Source organism: Xiphias gladius, chromosome 6 (assembly GCF_016859285.1).
Source record: "Xiphias gladius isolate SHS-SW01 ecotype Sanya breed wild chromosome 6, ASM1685928v1, whole genome shotgun sequence".
Classification (NCBI taxonomy): Eukaryota; Metazoa; Chordata; class Actinopteri; order Istiophoriformes; family Xiphiidae; genus Xiphias; species Xiphias gladius.
In genome coordinates this window covers 31349592-31367331 of record NC_053405.1, presented here as the reverse complement: position 1 = coordinate 31367331, position 17740 = coordinate 31349592, and the positions used below count along the sequence as shown (strand labels likewise).

Sequence of the window (17740 nt, the reverse complement as noted above, 5' to 3'; positions counted from 1 at the left end):
GGCACTTCTTGGGCTGCGGATTTTGGCATTAGGTCAAGGCACCTTGAACAGTCCTTCGCTAAGGACCAAGTCCAGAATGTAGAAATGAGGATTTCACCATGGTCAATGTTTGCCACTTCACTCAAAATCCTTCTTTTGGTCCCTGTACTCGGTCTTCATTTTTTTTTTAGTTTATTAATCTGCTCGTCGTTCAAGTTGAACCCCACTACAGCATCTCAGACAATGTCTGTTCAAACACTTCTGTTGAAGACCACAGTGCCAGGAGACAGTTTGTCTCCTCCCTGAACCTTGGCTGCTTCGATTCCATATCCATAGCTCTGTTTTTTATTCTTAGTAGGCAGACTTCACGCTACACTAGCTGTTTTTTTTTTTTTAAATGGCAGTCACAAACTTTTGGTTGGTCTTGTAGGTCATGATAACGCCACCCACAGCCCCTGACGTAAGCAGTTCTTGGTTCTAGACCAGAAAAGTGATAATGCCCTGGAACCAGTTTTCCTGGGCTAGAGCCTGTGTTCCAGTGTAATTGGTGGTTATTTTGCCTGGTGATCTTTGTTTTTCGGTTTAACCTGTCAGTGTAAACTCAAAATGTTTAGAGCTGCAGATCTGCTTACACGAATGATGTACTGTCCTTGCCTGGTTCGTCACTGTGTCATCCACAACATGTTTCCCATGTTGTGGATGAGATAGTATACATGATGTGACATTTAGACGATTTGAGCAAATGAGAAATTGAACTATAGAAGTCTAAGTAGAATATAGGAACAGCCTATTACTTTTTTTTGCAGTTGTCATTAAGATGTAGCATTGTAGCATTGACCAATTAAAATACGGATTCAGACTGCATACTGTGTCAAAGTGTGGATCCCTTTTTAAATGACATTATGCATGTCTTTGCCAAGAGATTATAGCTAACCGGTGAAGTTTGATCGTTTCAGTAACAAAGTGATTAATAATTAAGCTAGAGGTTGACTGCACAGATTTAATACCTCTGTTAGGTTTACGAGCAAGATTGACTAACTTTGTTACACAGAGTCAGACGAACTCATAACTAGGAGTAAGGCTGGAGGACTGAGTGTCTATAAGAAGTCAACACAATCTGGAAGATTGGAATCAACATGTCTGGCAGTCTCACTACAGGTCTGAACCTTCTTAAACTCAATTTTATGCTCATAGGCTCGGTGTATGACTGCTTCTACAACAAGCTTAATTTTTTATGACATATCAAAAGCAGATTTTAAAGACAGCTTTCCAAAGTATCTGAAACAGGAATACAGGGTAAAGCAGAGATACAAACTATAAATGAAACAGATTTGTATTGTGATATAATTTAAAAACGTCTAATTCAACAACTTCACAGGGATGGGCAGCTCTTTTGGGATTTTCACTATCTACAGCATGCAGATAGTTTCAAGTCAAGTTTATTTATATAGCTCCAAATCCTAACAGAAATGATCTGAGGTCACTTTTTATATAGAGCATATCTAGACTATACTCTTTATAATATTATTTATAGAGACCCAACATTCCCCCATGAGCAAGCACTTGGCGACAGCGGCAAGGAAAAACTCCCTTTAATAGCTAGAAACCTTGAGCAGAACAGGGCTCAGGGTGGTTGGCCGTCTGACTCGACCAATTGGGTTAAGAAAGAGAGAGGGAGAGAGAATGGAGGAGGGAGGGTGAGAGAAAGAGAGCAAGAGGAAATACAACATAGCACAATGCAGGTTCAACACAGAGATGTATAGTAAAAATGAGAAGACTAATAATGAAAGTAATAGTAATAATTATAAGACTAATAATAATTGTAGCAGTGGGTGTTGAGCAGGACCATGGTGGCAGTAGGTTGCCTGAAATCACAGATCCAGACACTACAGCTCCTTATTAATGGTCTATGAATGCTCACAAATGCAGAGGAACAAATGTGTGTGTGTGTGTGTGTGTGTGTGTGTGTGTGTGTGTGTGTGTGTGTGTGTGTGTGTGTGTGTGTGTGTGTGTGTGTGTGTGTGACAGTGAGTGAAAAAGAGAAAAAAAAGGTACTTACTTTGTTTATTTTAAGGTAAGGAACAGCCATTAGAAAATTAATGATCAATGTTGCTGATCTGGGAAATGCCAGAAATATTCTGCCACAGGAGCATCAGCAGGTCAAGTCGGTTCTGTGTAGACAGCCTGTTAATTTTCAGTATCAACTCTGTAACCAGTAGCTATTTGTTAGATGTAGGGTAAAAAAATAAAGGAGCGTTAAAAGACCATGCCCCAGAGACGATGCATGCCCCAGAGCACGCGCATTTTAGAATTTCCACGTGCGAGCGTTTTTTGATGATCAACACAATGATAACCTTGTTTGTTCACAGTAATATTCCCGAGTGACAATCAACTACAGACCCAATTTTCAAAAGGCAACTGAGTCTAGTACACTGGAAACACCTGTCTAGATGTGTTCATCGGTAGCATTAGCATTATGGTTATCGTGAATGCTGCAATTCAAACAGACTTTTACTTGTGTAGTCCTGCAAGTGAACAATTTGGGTAAATCAGAGATCTGTGCATGGTACACAGAGGATACAGAACAAAAACTCTGGCATGCTCCTGTACCCCATGCATAGCTGTTGTGTTCACTGTTGCTGGCTGACGTGTACATTGACATGTAGTAGGAGATGTTCAGTGCTCAGCTACAAATCCAATGCATTTCGTTGGTTTAAATGTGAATATTGAGGGGAGCAAAGTAGCTGATGTATCTGGTCAATTATAAATTTTGGATTACAGATTTCATCCCCACCATTTACCATATTCCCTTAAACTGCTAACTGACTATATCACTTATCCAGGTGCTAGATGGGTTCTGGAAGACAATATTAATATTGATGTCATCAAGCTATATAACATAACGAGTTACCACATAGAAGAAGCAAATAAAGGTTAGGGCTATCATATCTGGAACTGCGCTTTCATTATTTAAATCTGAAATATTCCCTGTAAGAAATCTGTAATGGAGTTCAGACGTGGTTAAATGCAAAACTCTCAGGTAATCAGGAATATAACAGTTTTCGACTGAGGAGACAAGATGTTCAGTAATCCATGTAAGGCTGGGGTTTAAGCATAAAAAAATATCAATAAATAATTAAAATGATTCACAGTGGCTAAACCTATTAGTTATCAGTTTGTAACTTAAAAGATAAGCTCTAGTTTAAAGCCACAATCTTCACCTTAGCAACTAAAGACTTCACCAGCCAAGCCAAAATGGTGGAAAAACAGCAGGGGAGCAACACCAAAATACTGGAAAGAACATCAACTAACTTAACAACTGCAACAACATCAAAAAAATTTCCAAAAGAAGTAAATGTAGGATTCCAAGTACACTCTGAGGCAAACAGAGATTTCAGAAGACAGTCTAGATAGTACAAAACTACTGGTGCTTCTCAGTTGTCTATATGTCTCCTTGTTTTCTTCACTTGCGTCTTATCCTCGTGTCTAGTCCCTCTCAAATAAGGCACTATGCAAGAAAAAGATGCGAGGAGAGAGCAATCAAGGAAGCATTTGAGAAATTAGTCCTCCTTTAATCTGGACCGTCAACTGAAGTGAGTTTCTACTGATGGCACATCTGGATGAACTGTCATTCTGCTCATTTTATCAGCTCTGCAAGCCTTGGATATGAAATTTTCACAGAAGATGTACTGTCCTTGCCCAATTTTTAAATGTCTCATCCACTGCGTAGGAAACAATACCGGAAACTCCCATAGAAAAACAATGGAAAGAGGCTGTTCTCTAGTGCTGGCCCAGAATGAACGAACCAATCTTTTCTACTGGTACTTTTGCAAGTTCAGTATGAACCAAGTTCATATTGGTATGTATTGCCTCCAGGAAATAGCCGTTTGCCCACACTCTTAGTTCTGACACTGAAAGAAGCATTTCGCCTTCTCTTGCCTATATGTTACCAAACTTACTGCAAGTCATATACATGAAAGCCTTACAACCCCTACTGTAGCTGTTTGCACTTGCTGCTGAGACCGTTCAGTACTACAAACCTGTATACTAGACATTGCTACTGTGGATAACAGCTCTCGTACAAACTGGCTGCCCTCGACACTTCACATACATGCCGAACAACCAGCCGAGTATGCCGCAGAATGCCAAAGAGACCACTTGGGAGCTATGGGGCTCACCAAATTCGTTCATATACCAACGTCAGACATGAATAGTCCTAGAGAAAAGGGCCTTTGGATGCTTCTTTATTCAAAGATTAAATTGGTATACATGATGTGTAGGTTATGGTGATATATTTAGACACTTTGAACAACATGCCAAACCAAGAAATGAACTGTAGAAGTCTAAGTAGAATATGGGAACAGCTTATTCCTTTTTTTTGCAGTTATCATTAAGAAGTGTAGCATTGACCAATTAAATACGTTATCTGACTGCATACAGTATCAAAGTGTGGACCCGTTTTTTAAATGACGTCATGTATGTCAGTCTTTGCCAAGGGATTATAGCTAACCAGTGAAGTTTGACCATTTCAGTAATAAAGTGATTAATAATTAAGCTAGAAGTTGACTGCACAGATTCACATACCTCTGTTAGGTTTACCAGCAGGACTGACTAACCTGCTACACAGAGTCAGAAAAACTCATAAATAGAAGAAAGGCTGGAGGACTCAGTGTCTGTAAGAAGTCAACACAATCTGTAAGATTGGAATCAACATGTCTGTCATTCTCACTACAGGTCTGAACATTCTTAAACTCAGTTTTATGCTCAAAGGCTGTGTAACAAGCTTCATTTTTTTATGACATGTCAAAAGCAGATTTTAAAGACAGCTTTCCAAAGCATCTGAAACAGGAATACAGGATAAAGCAGAGATATGAAATATAAATGAGAAAGAAATTTATTGTGATATAATTTAAAAACGGCTAATGCAACAACTTAACAGGGATGGGCAACTCATTTTACCTTTAGCCTAGGCAAGACGAAAGCCTTTGCTTTGAAGACCTATTGGTCAAGGGGTATAATAAGGAAAAAGCAGTTGAGGGATGTATCTTTGGTGCCCGTGGATGCAAGGTCTTATAAGAAAAAAAAAAACATCATGAAGGGTCAGTTCACCCAAGTCATAACATATTTCCCCATTTATCCCTTGTGCTATCTACAGAATGCAGATACTTTCAAGTCAAGTTTTTTTTATATAGCACCAAATCATAACAGATATTATCTCGGGGCACTTTTCATATAGAGCAGGTCTAGATTGTGCTCTGCATAATATTATTCACAGAGACCCAACACTTGAAGACAGTGGCAAGGAAAAACTCCCTTTAACAGGTAGAAACCTCAGGGTGGTTGGCCTTCTGCCTCGACCACGGAGAGAGAGACGTTTTTTAGAAGGGAGAGAAAGAGAGAGCAAGAGGAAATAGAACATAGCACAATGCAGATTAAACACATAGATGTATAATAATAATAAGACTAATAACTCAAGTAATAGTAATAATTATAAGAATTATAATAATAATTGTAGCAGTGGGTGTTGAGCAGGATCATGGGGGCAGTAGGTGTCCTGCAATCACAGATCCGAAGGCAGAAATACCTGCAGAAAGCAACAGGAGGAGAGGGGGGAGAGACAACAAAGCACAAAACTACGGGAGAGAGAGGATGCAGAATTAGTAACATGCATTAATGGGATGTGAATGTGTACAGATGGAAAGTAAGAGGAGGAGAGAGAATCTTGGTGCATCATGGGAAGTCCCCCAGGAGTATAGGCCTATAGCAGCATACTTAGGGGATGGTTCAAGGCAAGCCTGAACCAACCCTAACTAATAAGCTTTACCAAAAAGGAAAGTTTTGAACCACTCTTAAATCTGGAAAGGATTTCAGCCTCGCTGACCCAAACTGGAAGAAGGTTCCACAATAGAGGACCCTGATAGCTGAAGGCTCTGCCTCCCATTCTACTTTTGGAAAGTCTGGGAACCACAAGTAAGCCTTCATTCTGGGAGCTTAATGTTCTAGTGGGGTCAGAGGGTACTACGAGCTCTTTAAAATATGATGGTACCTGAGCATTAAGGGCTCTGTGGGTGTGGAAGAGGATTTTAAATTCTGGATTTTATCGGGAGCCAATGCAGTGGAGCTAACACAGGAGAAATACAGTATGATCTCTTTTCTTGGTTCCTGTGTACATAACGTGAGATGACAGGCAGAGATCATAACATAAGGTTATAAGCAGGCAGGTAGCCTGGAATTCAACAGTTTTGTATGACTGTAGCTGCCCCAGGTGTTTTGATTTACCCATTTTTCAATTAGCATTTTTAACACTGGCCTGATGGTTTGGGCCAATGAACTGGCCAGATCACTGGGAATTTGCCCGGTGCTCAAAACGGCCAGTGTCTCCTCCAGTGTAGGCAGGATATTATGTTGGGAAAGACTCTTAGTATTAAGTTATAAAAAATTCATTTTGATTCTTTAAGTATGGAAAACATTATTGCATTCACCTCCATGGTGTAAGATTGGTGTCAGTAGTTTCAGTGCCAGAGATCTTGAAAACAAAGTCAAAAATAACTTCTGAGAAAAGGATTTAGAACCAATAAAAAGAATGAAGGTTATTTGTTGTAATTCTAGCACTACGAGCAAAGACAAAGGCCTCCAGGTGACTCACCTCTGTAGAGCGCCACATTGAAATGTGCACTTTTATTTGCCAGCTAATTGGGGCAACTTAAAATTTCTTTGTCAGGCAACACTGTATAAAGCTGTCAAAACTCACCTCCACATCCATCAGTCTTCAGCAACTTTAGAGGGCCATGCCTGTGATCAGGGAACTCAGGACACACACAAAACACATTACATTTCCCACTGATTTAGCAGTGTGTGTTCTGGTCTAAGACCATGGTGGGATTCTTTTAATCCACTCCTTGTTGGCCTTGAGTGATACATGGACCTGCTGAGGGTTCCTCACTGGAATGCTCTGTGTAGGAGAGTCCTCACCACTGATTTTTTTTATGCTGTGAGTGATAGTTACGAGGTCAAATTAAGATATTGTTCTGTGTGAGTGTGTTTTTTACACTGTGGTTTTTTAGGCTCCTGTCTGCCTATAGCAGTGCAGTTTGGTGAGTAGTATTGTCCGGTTACCAGAGACAATCTGTTCAAAGCCAATGGAAGCAGTTATCAGGGAAATCTGTTAAACTATACATGAACAATTTAGCCAGATGGAGATGGTTGATCCCATGGCTACAGCTAAAGTCATAGTCACTATAGCTATAGTCAAAGTCACAGCTGCAGTCTGTCTCAATCAGCCTTGACAGCAGTCACTGGGAGAGCTAGGTTAACTAGCTCTGCTATCTATCAATCTAGCTGCACTGAATCCGACTTGCACATGAGCCAGCCACAGCTGAGGGTGGACCCACTCATACTGTGGTCACAACCAGAGGCAGTCTACTACATAATACTATATCATGATAAAAAGCTCAGCCTTTACTATGAATCAGAAGGATCCAAAATGTATTGCGAGGTAATGCAAAATATCGCAAGGGAATGCAAAATTTATTGATGTAAAATGCAAAAGAAAAGAAAAAAAAATCTTACTGTGACCTTTCGGTTTTCTGTATACTTTTTCCACAAAGCTTTATGCCCTGACATTAGCATATAGGGCAAAAGATGCAAGCATGAGACCATGGAATTGAAGTCATATTGACTAATTTACCAAATCACAATTAATAGCCTGACTGACTACAGTTTCAACTCAAATTGCTCTATACTGAGTTCACTTTTGCAAAACTCTTCACACTCTTTACTGAAATGCATCTTAACACAACAGTTAATCTCACATCCAAAATGGAATACTGCAATCAAAACACTTAACAATACACATCTCAAGATTAACCAGAACACTGACATTTGTCTCCCAACAAGAAAACCTTGTCACTCAGATCACTCACTGAAAAAACCATACATATTCACTACACATACACACATACTGTACATGATTGCTACAGATATAGAAATAAATCGGTGCTTGTCAAGCAAATCACCAGCATTTGACCACAATTCCTCATCCACATTACACCCTGTGATGTCTTTTGCAATACACCTGGGAAAGAATCTTTTTGAATGCCTGATCCATGCGTGGCAATCTTCTGCATTTATATTCAGACATCCAGTATTCATTGTGTCCAAGAGACACATCTGATCGTGTGGCTGATGGTCATACACATTCCACATCTGTGAGGAAAAGACTTCCTTTATGGGGTTGAGGAATGGAGAGTGAGGTACATGGAAAAGTGATACCATCCCTGGATGGTCTGTAAACCCCTCTGTGACTGGAATAGCATGGTGAAACGCTATACAATTACAAAACATTCTGGATTCAGCCTAACCTGTTCAGTTTCTTCACCTGGCATGTGTCTTTCATTTAGGTCATTGAAGAATGAAAATAGATGCTGAGTGTTGCAAGGCCCAATTTGCAGTTTATGCAGTTTTGTTTGTTGTAGATGTAGACGTAGCAGAATGTCGCATATTGCAGTCCAATTTAAGGTAATTTTGTGTTATTTTTTAGGTGTTGAACACAAGTTTAAAAATGTTACAACAGTATGAACAGGTGAACTATGAACCATACACTGCTGTTGTAAAATTATCAAACTGAAGTTAATGTTGTAGCGTAACCTAAGCTCAGTTTGCATTAGTTATATATCTTCATTTTGAGCATCGTTGTATTTCCAGGCTTCAGGAATATCATCAATTAACTGTACTTCAGTCACAGATGCTGAAACCTGGATCATCTCTTATCTCTCATATCAGCTATATCTATATAATGAGTGGTGGGAGAAGTATTAAGATCCTTCACTTAAGTAAAAAGTACCAAAAAAAGTACCAGCAATGTAATAATACTCCATTACAAGTTAAAGTCCTGCATGGAGAATCATAGTTAAGTACACGAGTATGAGCAGCAAAATGTAGTTAACATACTGAAGTAAAAATACTGGTTTGGTTCCTCTTTCTTTCAAGAAAAAGGGATATAAGATGTTTTTAGCCAGATGGTGTTTTTAATTCAACATGTTTGAAACTTAAGAATGATGATATGTACAGTAGTAAGATTTGGAGTCCTTAATGTGTTATGCCTATCCTGCATAAATTTAACAATAATTTTCATATAATTATACTAATTGGGATTCATGTTGATAAATATGAGTGGATAGGAGGGTATGCGTGAGCAACCATTCTCAATGTGAGAACCATTTTGTTTCACTTTTGTGACTGGTAGCCAATATTGCTTTTTTATAAAGGAATATATATGAAGTAATATTTTTCATTGGGTTGTCCAATTTCATATTGCCTGCATTAAACCCAAGGTTAAGAACGCAGAGCACGAAGTATCTAAGATGCGCTTTTTATAGCCCATCTTCAGAACATTGTTTCACCATTGCAGACTGAAGTTAATAACATCCATCGTTGCATAATTACGTAGCTTAGTGTAAGTGTAGTCGGATTTTCTTAGCTTTGCAGTTGTCTTTTCCTGCGACCTTATGAATTTTCCTTCGCATCTTTCCTTGACCTCATGACATTTTATTTTAAACCAGAATTTTAAAAATATAAAACACTAAGTGATGGATTAACTCTAGCACCAGTCATCACCTTCACAGATTAAATTATTTCCCAATTTTATGTCTTCAGTAGGAAACGACTTGAAGATTTGACAGATTTCCAAGCAGTTAGGTTAAATAATTGATATTGCATGTCCCTGTATGGTTTTTCATTTGATGGAAACTTCCAAAACATCAGTGCAGTACAGCTCATGTACATTTGTTTTATTCATAGATACAATTATTGTAATTGAAAAATGTGTTTAATGTGCCGTTGCAATTTGTGATCATAGTTTTCTGTTATATTGAATTTTAAATAAGTCTATCGTGATTTAACAGCAGTGAGTGCATTTTCAATAAACTTTAGAACACTCTTGTCTGGTTTTTTTGATTAACCATATGCCTCGTAATGAATCTAACAGGACAGTTTGGTGAATTAGTGTTTTCAGTGTCATTAAAATTACATTACATTAATTACATTAAGTACATAAGACACATAAGGAAACCACAAACTCTGTCTTTTGATCCTTCGTTGTTAATGTTCAAGGACAGCAACATTTAATAACATTAATAAACATTACTAACATTAATAACATTAAAATTTTTTAGTAACAAGTATAATGAAAAACATGAGAAAACAAAATATAAAAACAATACTTCACATATAGCATACAGCGCTCGGTAGAGCGGTCTGTACACTCTATGAGTAAAGTGCATAGCCTCGGTAAAGGAATAAAAGCTGCCTTTACAATTAAAGCGAGCATAGTGCAACAGTCTGTAGGTTGGCTTTAATTCATAGTTGAAAAAGGTAATGCAGCAGGGGAAGAAACTGTCCTGAATACTATTCATGTTAACAATTTCTTGGTTTGATTAGATGACTATGAAAGGGACAAAAAGGCAAACTGATAGAGTATTTAAATGTAAATTTGCCCAAGTAAGAGCCTCTCCCTAAATTAGTCATGCTCTTGGAAAAGCACCCCGATATTAACTATAATAATGGAGAACTATGAACTGGGTGTCTTACCACCAGTCTTACCACCATGAGGTGGTAAGACTGGGGTGTTAAGAGAATAAGCATGTGAAAGGAATAGGAGAGGGTATAGGCAACAAGGTAGAGCATAGCTGGTAAGACTGAACACTGTTATGGCAACAAGTGTTAAATAAAAGAAATACAATATTATAAATAAAAAATTAAAAAAATACACTAAGACTGAACTTCAACAGCGAGAAAACAGTCGCAGGTGAAGGTTTCACCGTAACTGAAGTGGGGCTTTAATGGACTCAGCAAAACTGATATATAATTTCCCCTAGTAGTGAAATGAACTCCATCGTGCAAAAATAACCCAGGAATGTCAAACCTTATGTGAGGGTGATATACAAAGCTGCCACTTAAACAATGAACATACAGTATGTAGCCATAACACTGTTCACAAACCTATGAGCCTTGTTAAGTCTTCCCCAGATTGGTAGGGGCCTTCCACCTTCATCTCTGGGCGATGCCAGAGAAGGTGATCTTCATATCTGGATACCGCAAGTGGAAGTGGTGCAGGTCCTCCTTCATTGCTGCGATGAGGTTGACCCTTGAGACATCCTCCAGGTCCATTTCCACTGCAGTGGATGAGGAAGACATCTGGTACTTCTCTTCCTTGTAGAGACTGGTTGAAGGGGAGAAGGCTTTTCCACATCAGACCACCCCAGCCAAGATACCAACCCAACACCAAGGTTGTTCCCCATGGTGTCTGTAGCTCTCTTGGCCCCACGCTGTATGTTGCTAGCCAGAATTATAGAGACCATGGCTGGATGGAAAAACATTCTAATAGTGAGAAATGTAGTAGGCTATAAAGAAAAACGCAAAAGAAAAAGCCCTCTTATTAGATGAGCTCCACACACTTACTTGAAAATAAATTATTCCCTTGGCTTAGCTGTAAAAAACCCCCCCCCCAAAAAAACCCCAGTCTGTTCTATTGCTATTATGCAAGTTTTGTTTTGTTTTTTTAACTTTTCTTTTGTCCAGTAACCTTGGAAATTTGATTAAAATATTTTGAATGTACAAAATTAGTTACTTTGCACATATGCGTTGAGCTGTACTTCTTAAATTTAACTGGGAAAGTACTGGAGAATACATCTTAATCAATAGTATTCTGTGGTGTAACGTTAACTAAGTCAAATTAGCATTTTCCATCTGCTGATCTGCTGGTTCTTGAACGAACAGCACGTTAACACCAACAGTTAACTGTAATAACGTTATACCTTTTTAACCATATCTAAATGACACTGACAACCCACTGTCACTGCTAACACTGACTAAGTAAGGTAACATAACTTTAGATACTCAGAACCAATTTTAAAACACGTTTTAATATGTTTTAAACATCATATACATACTATGGTTTTACCACAAGTGTTTACACACAGTTAGCTTACACCTTTGCTAACTTCAGCTACAATTACATTACAGGGTTACTCATATATGTAATATTTGCCAAATGTGGACATGGACATGTGGACAATTAGCTGATAAGATTAACAGCTATGAAGTTTACCTCAAATTATGGAAGCTAACTTTGTTAGCGACTTTGCATGGCGCAGCCAAGAGCCTGGTGAAGACAGGTTTCCAGTATAGGTAGGCGTAAATTGTGTCCCAGGGTTCTCAGTCAGATCCACCCCTCGATCTGCCTCAGCTCCACCCTCTCATCCAAATATGGTTAATTCTGGCTCCAAAAAAAACAGGATGCTGACAGCCAAAAAGCCACACTCGACACATCAAAAAGGTAGTTCACAAACATTACAGTGGGTTGCCACTTGCTGGCCACAGATACCCAGTTTGTAATTTTGCAAAAATATAAATTTTACAGTACTTTCATCAGTGGGCAATAGACTCAATCACTGAATGTTATCTCATTCAAACATCAACAGACATTAATTTAAATGAAAATCTTCAACTTTGCCACTTTAACTCAGTGTAGAGAAATGTGAGTTAGCAATTGTACAAAAATGTAAATTAACGCATTTTTGAGGATAAGTCCAAACAAAATTGCAAAAACCTTACTTCATATGATCTTATAATACACCAGTGTTTATATTGTGCTGTTAGGAGGGGTTAAAAAAAAACGTAATTGTACAGTTACACGAGTTTTGCTCTTCAGGCTCTGAGCTTCAACAAATTCAGTTTGAAATAAAATAGTGGATACTACATGAAAGTGCCTAGATTCAGCTTTATTTTGAGTAGATTTTTGTCAATATTGAAAGATTAAAAAAAAGATTAATACTAGAAAGAATACTAATCTTATATGACTATCTAAATATTTTTTGTTCAAAATAGCATATTTCGTAATTTGAAAAATATATTATATATCACAATATAAAAATCTTGAGAGTGAAAAATTAGAGATCACTTTGGGATACTTCACAGGTATTGGTGCTACTCTTGCACCTGGTGCTAATTTCCTTAATTATCTGACAAACCCTATATATCTGGCAACAGTCCTAATCATTTTGCAAGACTGCTAACTGCTCCAAGGTAACTGCAACCCTTTGACAGCAGGTTGTTCAGATAAATGCAGAAGGGAATATTATATATACTGAAGGGAATATTATAGAATATTGAAGCTTTTCAATTACACTAATTCATTGAAATCCCCAAATCATCCACATAATACAAATGCTCAAGAGCGCAGGATAGTACAGAGACTATCGAAGGGGAATGGGTTAAACGCTACAGCTGGAATTACTTGGTGATTCAGCACTGAACATGGCAAGGTTCTGTCTCGGTACACAGTATCTCACCCTCTGAGAGAATTCAGACCAAAAGCCAACTCAGCAGTGACCAAGCCTCTCATCAACAGAAAGAATCAAAAGGCTAGACTAACCTTTGTTGAGGAGCTAGTTGTGCAGATGAAGGAGAATTGGTCTGAGGTTCAGTGACGAGTGCAAGTTTAATTTAGTTGGGTCAGATGGGAAACATGTTCAGTGTTTAACTGGGGAAAGAATGAACCCACAGTGTATGGAGAAGTCAGTTCAGTTTGGAGGAGGAGAACACTGAAATAATGAAATGGCCAGCCCAGAGTCCCGATCTGAACCTGATTGATAATTTCTGGAAGATCATTGGCAACAAAGTTATGGCTAACATAACAGTTACAGAACTGTGGAAGAAACTGGAAGAGGAATGGAAAAAAATCGAACCAGAGCAGTGTGAGAAATTGGTAGAGTCCAGCATGTACAGTGTGCTGAAGTCATTCAAACCAAGGCCCGCTACACTTTCTACAAATTTTTCAAAGCTGTAACCATCAAAAAGTTTAATTGTAAGCTTCTTTGCTGCTACAGTGGTTACTCTTCTCTAATTCTGACCTAAGATTTCAGAGCAATTCAAAAACAATTGTCTCCTACAGAGTCATTGTTTTTTTTTTTTTACTGTCAAAAAAAAAGCTCTAAAATGGGGGGGCAATTCTTAGCTTTGTAGGAACCAGTGTGTTTATATTGTGCTCTAGTATCCTGGTTCTGAGTCTTATTCGCGGTTGTTGACATTGAACAAGAGAAACCTGGTTATTCATAACCCTGTATACATTATCTAACAATATCCAGGTTTCTGATCATCTGTATGCAGCTGGATCTTGATTTTCTCAACATCTCATCCCCTATGTTCTGTACCAAAAGAGAATGTTCAAAAACCTGGATAAGGTGCTTACATGCCACAGTATGCTGGTTTCTATTGGAGCATGCCAGGTAGCATATCCAGGTTTCTCAAAACTGGGATAAGGCCTTATCCAGATTTCTGAGACCAGGAAAATCCCCATGCACACACATCCTTTCATCTCCTCATCGCTTCCTTCAGCACAACACAGCAACCTAAGTTCCCCACCAAGCGATCCAAGGGGCCTCCAATCACCTTTTTCCCATCCCTCCAAAACCCAACACTCATCCTTCCCCAATATCCAAATGTTTTTCCAGTATTTAATAATAATTAGACTCAAGCCACAGCCGCAACATCCTCCTGGCCAGCTTCTTCAATTTATTGCCCTTTTACATCCCTCACCAATGTGCCTGAGAAATTGCAGACTAACCAAGGTTTAGTGCAGCTTCGTCATCCATTACCCTCAAGGTCAAAGGACCTCACATTGCCGAATTCGCTTTAGCATTCTCCCTTTACCCAGATACAATCTGCTCCGCTTTTCCAGAATAAATATCTGAGCTTGATGGTATGCCTTTAATTTTTGGAGGGACAGGCTTTTGCAGCTACCTAGTTTTATTTGCAAGGCAGCAAGGCGACTACATCAGTTTGACCTTGAGAACATCCTGCGGCACCTTGTATGATGATTTGGAATTTTAGTGCTTCATTTTTTCAGCTTCTGCATCTATCTCCTACAAGGTGTGTGGTGCCCCCTCCCATCCTACCACAGTATGCACAGTCATCACTCCCCAACCTCCACATCCCTCTTCCTCACACAATCTCGGTATTCAACCGTTTATCGCCCACTGTGCCATCATCTCTAAGTCCATGAATGTATACACTTCATTTAATGTTACCATTCCAAGGGCATGTTTACAGAATAAAGGGCCTGTGTTGCAGCCAGTGGCATGTGGAAAAATTCACTGGTAGAGGGAAGAATGGATTCGATTCTGCGACCAAACATCACACTGCCTGTAAAAAAGCTGAAGATGAAAAGAGGATGGCTTCTACAATAGGATAATGATCCTAAACAAATCTCAAAATCCACAATGGACTACCTCAACAGGCACAGGCTGAAGGTTTTGTCTTCTTGATTAAAATATTAAAGAAATTTGCCATCTTTAACTTCATGCCTTTTGAAAAACAGGTCATCTCTTACTCGCTTATCTATTCATAGTCACAGAAGTTTTGACCGAGGGTGTCCAATATTATTTGTGCCACTGTATAAAAGATATCACCCCACAGACTGCTGCTTCAAAGTTCAAAGTCTTGTGAGCATCTTCATGTTTACAGTATATTTCATGGGGGGACTACTTAGATGAGACTTTGTGCTATAACAATAATGATAACTAGAATCTGCATTTCCTGAAGAAAATGCAGGAAAACTGAATTTGGTTTCAATTGGATGAATCTGTCCAGAGTTATGGCAGTTTGTACAGTATTTGGCCATGCCTACAATAGTTTGTCATCTTACTGCAGACAAAAGATACGTGATATGCTAAATAAAACACATTAGGTATTATGCAGGGTCATTCAAATGGGATATTTATCAAGATTGGTGAAGAGTGGATGAAAATGTAAAATAGGAAATGGAAAAGATGTTCCGTCAATCTCTTTGGCTTTATCCACTGAATCCATAGATCCAAGAAGTTTTCCTCTGCACATCAGGGTTGCCATGATACTTTACCAAATGGTAGCACTATTGCTACCATTTTAGAATATGCGACCATCAACATGTGTACCAAGTTTCACTTCTTTAGCATGTATAATATTTGATATATTCTATCTCAGTCTTTGACCTGAAAGAAGCAAGTGGTTCCCCAACATCCCCTAAAATCTCTGCAGAGTACAAGCATCTCCTAACAGTTGTCCATAATGTCTATAGCATTCTTGTCTAGGCCATTGTGTTTCTGCACAAGGGTCCATGACTTGTAACATTATCAAAATGACATTATTATTTAGAGGAGAATATATATATATATATATATATATATATATATATATATATATATATATATATATATACATTATTATTTTTACCACCACGGGCAATTCTGATTAGTTTAACAATTCTAACAACGCAGACCATGCATGTGAACTATTTCACAATGTTAATGACTTCAGCTTTCATTCTCACATCTCACAGCTGACATTCTCATATCCTCCACAGTCTTGTTGAGTCGGTACCTGTACTTTGTACATATATTGTACTTGTTTTTCTTTGGTGCACTTTGATTATTTTTTTTTTTTAAACAGTTGGGTATGGTGTGTCTGTCAAAAACAAAATTCTGCCATAGTGGAGTTTTATTCTGTTCTTGGCATGCAGGCAGCAGCTCCCCTGGGTTCACTACTATAGCACCTCCCAGCACAGGTCTGAGTCTGGATGCTGCTGACATCACTGTGGTTGCTGTCTATTTTATCCTTGTCATGGTGGTTGGAATCTGGGTAAGCAGTGGCTCATCTCACTTTAAACTTACATCTTCAGCATTATGTTTAATGCTATTAACATATCCTAAAACATTCTCAGAGGAAATATGCTAAACTCTGGATAATACCTGATATATAGCCAATTTGGGCTTGAAGGTTACACTTTAGCTTATGTGAAAAATAAGAGTTTTCCATGAGCAGATGACAGTATTTCAAGTCTTTTTTATGACTGCAAGTCTCTGTACATGCTAAATGTTTCTGTACATTGATAACAATTATTTCTTTCATAATCTATGGTACCTGAAAGGTGTTTGCCTCCTCTTGGCTCTAGTTCTTTAAGGAATCAGTTTATGTTTGTTATAGCCATTCTGATAATCTTTTCCCTTTACCAGATAATCTTAAAAAGATTATCTGAATTTTTGCACGTAAAGATTACTTCAATTGTCACAGTTGGTTGATCTATCCAATGTGGAAATGTGGATTTTATTATGGTTGTAAATGTGTGATATTGCATTTGAGAGCACATAAAATTTCAGTGTTGTTTTAAGTGTACTGCTGGCCTGATCTTTACCTCTGTCTCTTCTATAGTCATCAGTACGAGCCAATCGCAGCACTGTAGGGGGCTACTTCTTGGCTGGTCGTTCAATGACCTGGTGGCTTGTGAGTACCTGTTGTGCTGTTGTGCATGACGTTTAGTTCTCAGTTCCATGTAATGTGCTCTATGCTATATACTGTACATACCGTACTATTAGGAGATGGTATTTTCTGCATGTCTGTCCATGTATGTCCTACTTTTTACTTAATAGTTAGGTTTTGCTGCTCTTACACCTATCATGACATTACAGAATAGTTATTCTGACACAGTAAGCTGTCAGTAGCAATCTGCTGTAGATATTTTTGTCCAGCAGAAGGCAATGGTGGTGCTGCAGAGAAACAATTGGTGATTTTAGACTCTTTTTTTCTGATTATTTTCGTAAATCATTTTTATCCCTCTAACATTAGACTTTGCGATCAAACATTTACAGGTTCAAATGGCTTTATTAACAGTTTTGATATCCAGTGTTCTTTATCAAGTCATGATATGACACACTCTGGTACTGTAGGT

General features: G+C 38.4%; 1 long non-coding RNA gene across 1 annotated transcript; it reads left to right on the top strand.

Moving 5' to 3' along the window:
* Positions 1 to 991: 991 nt before the first annotated feature.
* On the top strand, positions 992 to 17295 carry LOC120791236. Its single transcript, XR_005707618.1, has 3 exons — positions 992 to 1137; positions 16535 to 16653; positions 17224 to 17295. It is a non-coding gene; the product is annotated as an uncharacterized LOC120791236 (long non-coding RNA).
* The last annotated feature ends 445 nt before the right edge of the window (positions 17296 to 17740 follow it).